The following is a 6009-nucleotide window of genomic DNA, read 5'->3' as shown; positions in this document are numbered from 1 at the left end:
GGGAGATTCATTACCTGCAGCCATCTGCCATAGATATCGATATCCCAGCCTAATTCATTAAGCGATATCGATATCCCGGCCAGTTCACAAAGGAGGTGAGACAGGTGACATAAACAATTACAGACCAATATCAAATTTACCTATACTTTCAAAAATATTTGACAAAATTATTTACAAACAGCTCTATTCCTACTTTGTAAAACTTAACATATTAAATCCCTGCCAGTTAGGCTTCCGTTCTCAAAAAAGTACCAATGATGCCATTATTAGTCTGCTTAATATAATCTATACAGCCCTTGACAAAAACGAGTTCCCAATTGGCCTCTTCATTGACCCGAGAAAGGCCTTTGATACTGTAAACCATTACTACCTCTTACTTAAACTTCATTACTATGGTATCCGAGGCCTTGCTCTGTTCTATATTTGTTCTTACCCCACTGACAGACACCAATAATCAATATGTAATCATCAATATCATAGCCTCCCCCACTCTACCATTGACAGTAAGGGTGCCACAGGACAGCATCTTGGGACCTCTCCTATTTCTTATATACGTCAATGATTTGCCAAATGTTTCCAAAACGACTCTATAGCTGGAAATGACAGACAAATTGTACTAGACCATTGGATGCAAATGGTAATAAATAATTAAATACATTGGTAATAAACTAAGAAATGTTCCTGGACTTATACCGTAGTGCAATAGATAATATGTATATAGATAATATTTATTAAGTGAACTAATAATATCAATATATATAATGCTGACTTTAAATGCACAATTAACTAAGTTATCCGTCCTAAGCTGGAACATTGCATCCCTCAAAAAAAGGTTCTCAGATTTACATCACAAAGTAACAACTGAACACATCGATATTGTATGTCTTCCAGGAGTGCAGAGTTCCCGCAAGATCCTCACCCCCGAAATTGCCCACATTTGTTTCTTACAACCTCAGATCCAGTAACTCTTGCATTCTATACATCAAACAATCCCTACCCCATCAACTTCTGCCAGAAAAACAAACTGCCGGTCAACAGTATCATGGAGTGAGGATCTATGTTGGCAACTCTGTTCTCAATGTATTTAATCTATATGCTCCAGCAGGAAAGTTAAATTATATTGATCTTCCGGCCTGCGCTCAAGCAGAGCCAACCATCATTCTTGGTGACTACAGTGCTAGACACAAGGACATTGGATTCTGTCATGCGCTCCCTCGCCAAGGCGAGGGAGCGCATGACAGAGCTCAGGCAAGATAACTGGGAAACTTTTGTTAAGTCTCAATTCTCACACCCCCCTCAGCCAGGCATGGAAGAGAGGTGGTGGCACTGCTCTTTACTACCACCAAGAACTAACATGCTTAAAGGAAATTAGAACTAGAGACTGCTATGGGGAGTATATCTTCGCCAGCTTCAGAGTCAAGGGTGCCGAGTCTATCCTGTCTGTGGGTGCAGTTTATAGAATTCCTAACACTGATGTGTCCGAATTCAACTCAAACCTTAGAAATCTAATACTTGATAACAGACTGAACAAAAACCACCTAATTATCGCAGGGGACTTTAATATTGACCTCGAGCGAGCCAGAACACCCTACTGCTGTTAGCTTCCTCAACTGTATGAATTCCTGCTTCCTCATACCCTTAATCACTAGACCTACTAGAATCACTGATAGCACTGCCACGACTCTAGATCACATCTGGACAAATATAACCTCTCCGCTTATTTCAGGTATAATCACCGATAGCACTACAGACCATTACCCCACATTTCTCTTAACTAACATTAGCAAACCACCTCTTGAGTCAAGAGAGATACGTTTTAGACTACACAATGAAACTGCTATAGACAATTTTATAACTGCTACTGATAATGTCAACTGGGAGTCCGAGTTAGGTAACATAGAGGACATCAACCTAGCAGTTCAATCTTTTCTTCAAAAAACTCTTAGCCTTTATAATACCCACTGTCCTATGCTTACAAAACAAGTCACAACCAAAAGGCTTAACAATCCCTGGCTTACAAAGGGAATACTTAAATCTATTAATAAAAAACATGACCTTGAGAAAAAGTATAGGTTAGGAATTGTCTCCAAAGAATTCTCAAAGAATTACTCATTATTGCTATCTAAGATAATTAGACGAGCCAAAACTAAATACTACGAAGATAAATTTACCCAAATAAAGAGCAACATTAAACAAACATGGAGAACAATTTCACAAATATTGGGATCAAAGAAGTCTTTAACTAACAAACCGACTCTCCTGTCTAATAACGATGGTCAGCTTTCAGCCTCTGATTCTGCTATTGAGTTCAATAGGTTCTTCTCTTCCATTGGTTCATCCCTTGCTAATGATATTCCATCTTCCAGTACTGACATTAAGGACTATCTTACAGGGAACTATCCCCAGTCTCTGTACCTAAAGCCTATTAATTCCATTGACGTCAATGAGATAATCCTTTCCCTTAAAACCAAGTCTGGTGCCCTTGAGGAGATACCAACTTTAATCTACAAAAAAGCCTCCAGATCTTTAGCCCCTGCTATTGCTTTGCTCTTCAACAAGTCACTTGAACTCCAAACCTTTCCAGATATTCTAAAAAAAGCGAGAGTAACGCCTGTCCACAAATGTGGTGATCTCACAGATGTTAACAACTACAGACCTATATCAATCCTGCCAAACTTGTCAAAAATTTCTGAAAAACTAATCTATAAGCAGCTTTACTCATATCTAGCCAAACTCAATATACTTAGCCCTTGCCAATATGGCTTCAGGCCCAAAAAAAGCACTAACGATGCACTTATTAGTATGCTTAACTCGATTCATACAGCTCTTGATAAAAATGAGTTCCCTGTTGGGTTATTTGTGGACCTGCGTAAAGCTTTCGATACTGTCAACCACCAAAACCTTCTTCTTAAATTACATCATTATGGTGTCAGAGGACACTCCCTACAATACCTCAAATCCTACCTTACTGACAGGCTCCAATGTGTTTCTGTGAATAATACAATTTCTCCCACCCTACCCATCAACATTGGTGTTCCCCAGGGCAGCATACTTGGCCCTCTCCTCTTTCTCATCTACATTAATGACCTTCCAAATGCCTCCCAACAGCTCAAACCAATCCTATTTGCTGACGACACAACCTTCATTTACTCCAGTCCTGATCCCCTTGCTCTAAATGCCACAGTAAATACTGAGCTAAATAAAGTCCATCTGTGGCTAACTGCCAACAAACTCACCCTTAACATTGACAAAACTTTCTATATTCTGTTTGGCAATAAATCCTCTAATCAAATAAATCTCAAAATAAACAATACCCAAATTTGTAACAAATTAGATGGCAAATTCCTTGGCATTCTCATTGACCACAAGCTGAATTTCCAGGGACACATTCTAAACATATCAAAAAAAGTTTCAAAAACTGTGGGCATTCTTTCTAAGATCAGATATTATGTACCACGCCCTGCCCTGGTAACTCTCTATTACTCCCTTATCTATCCATATCTCAACTATGGTATTTGTGCTTGGGGCTCTACTACCCAAAATCACTTACGTCCTCTAATTACTCAACACAAAGCTGCTATTAGGACAATATCCAATTCTGGCCCCAGACATCACTCGGTACCCCTACTCAAATCCCTGAATATGTTAGACATTAAGTCACTGCACATTCTCTCATGTGTATTATACATATATAAAATGCTAAACTGTAATGCCAATCCTGATCTCAAAAGCTTCATAGAAGGTTGTAACAGAACCCATGAGCACCACACCAGAAATAAATACAGTTTTGATATTCCTAGAGTACGACTTAATCAAACCAGAAATGCTCTACAAATCAAGGGGCCCAGAATGTGGAATGACCTTCCCAACCATGTTAAAGACTACCTCTCTCAACCAGTTTAAGTTAAAAACGAAGCTATACCTAATAAATTCCCTGTAACCTACCTTACCCCTCTATTGTCAACCCATGTATGTTTTTTTTTTTTTTTTTTGTTTTTCAAATCAACGCTGTTTTAATGTAATTTTCTGTAATAATTTGTAATTGTATTTGTGCTGTTTTTTCAACAATGTTCCCCCCTCTTTTACCTCTATTTTTATTTGTACTCAACGCATTTTTTTCTTTTTACCCATTAGTTTTAAGCTTTAGTCAGTAGTGTTTTTTCCTGCCCGAAACGCTTTGCGTAATAGTGGCTTTAGGCATTGTATGTACTAGCTCTATCTATAAAGCCAACAAACTTTGTAAAATCTCTTTATGTATGTACCTTTGCCTAAATAAAAATTATTATTATTATTATTATTATTATTATTATTATTATTAATTAAAGGCGATAAGATCGGCCAAGTAGCACACCCTCACCCTCTACACAGAGCAAACTAGTTAGTCGATGCTTGGGCAACCACTTCTAGCTTCAATAATCTTCCCCCAGACATACAGTTCAGATTAAATGCTGGTTATGGAGATCGAGAAAGGCTCGTTGACTTCATGCTCCACAAGGAAGAGGAATGCAACGTGCCATTTACTGAGTTTGAATTACTCGCGGCCCTAAACAAAGGCAAAGCCACATCCCCCGGTGAAGATGGTATCACTTATGACATATTGCGTCTGCTCCCTTTAGTACCAGGGAATTCCCTGCTTGAGCTGTATAATATGAGCTATGTTACTGGGAAACTTCCTATCTCTTGGACCAACAGTATAATCATTCCAATTCCCAAGCCAAATCAAGAGAATGCTTTCCGCCCAATTTCCCTTACTAGTTGCATTTGCAAAACATTCGAGAGAATGGTCCTAAACCGTCTTCTCCATAGAATAAGAACCATGCTATCCCCCCCAGATATAAGGCTTCATGCATGGAAGGAGTGTGCATCATTGCATCACCACCTTTCTTACCCTGCACACTGAAAATGGCCACTGCTTGATCGCAAGCGGGGATGTTTCTGATGGGGGAGAAAGAAACATTTGTGCAGCGCGTCCCGCGGCGTTGCGCGGGCAGTCTGGGGCGCGTATAAATACGGGGGCACAGAGGGGCTCTGCCCTCACTCCGCCTGCCCCCGCCGCTGCCCTCGCAACCACTCCCCGGCCGCCCGACTTCGCACGAGATGGACATCACGCCAGCTGCCTCGGTCCTGGCCTCTCTCTCACAGACATCATGGGGCCCTCGACACCCCAGACAGATCCGGCAGGGGCCTCCTGCCCTACACTTTTAACCCCAAGGTGAGGTTTTCTGTTCAATTCTAGTCAGGACCTCCCCAGTGCGGCGTGTGCCAAGCGCCATCCCCTCGCGGTACGTGTGTGCCGACTTAGTTAGTCCTTTGGGCTCTCTGCTGCTAGTTCCCGGGAGTGGTGGGGCGCCCTTCTTGGCCCCGTGTCTGGCGCCCCCGTGCCGTGCAGGTCGCGTGGCTGGCTTAGGGTCGGCGTGCGCCGGGCCGCGTCCCTAGGGGCCTGCGTTCGGTCTCCTCTCAGGTGGGGCACCTTCCAGCCGCGCCCGTACGTGTCCAGGGGGCCCCGCAGCGTGGCGTGCCCAGGCGCGCGCCCTGCCCGGGGCCCCGTCGGCGGCCAGGCGTGCCCTTGCCGGCGTCGCCACGTGGACAGGCGTGAAGGGCCCTACGCCCTTCGTGCTCTGCCTTGGGGCCCATGCCTCGCCGCCATCGACCACGTGTCTGGTCGTTTGGGCGTGCGTCGGCGTCCTTCCCGCCTTTCCTTCGGGGCTCCCCGCTGCCGGCCCGCCGGGTTCCCTGGGCCGGCCCAGGGGCCAGGTTTTCTCCTTGTCCGAGGACATGTGTCGCCGTCGGCGACGGCTTGTGGCCAGGTTCGGTCCTACGCCCGGGGCGCATGTTTTTGGCGGCGGCGACACGTGGCCGGGCGTGGGCGGCCCTCTGGCGGGCCCCGCCTTGGGGCCCATGCCTTGCCGGGGCGTCACGTGCCTGGCCGGCAGGGCGTGCTTCTGCGACTTTCCTGTTTTCCCTCGGGCGTTCCCTGTTGCCGGTCTGCCGGTTTCCCTGGGCTGTCCC

Source organism: Procambarus clarkii, chromosome 16 (genome assembly GCF_040958095.1).
Source record: "Procambarus clarkii isolate CNS0578487 chromosome 16, FALCON_Pclarkii_2.0, whole genome shotgun sequence".
NCBI classification, from domain to species: Eukaryota; Metazoa; Arthropoda; class Malacostraca; order Decapoda; family Cambaridae; genus Procambarus; species Procambarus clarkii.
The sequence above is the reverse complement of the archived record's forward strand: the minus strand, read 5'-3'. Positions refer to the sequence as shown.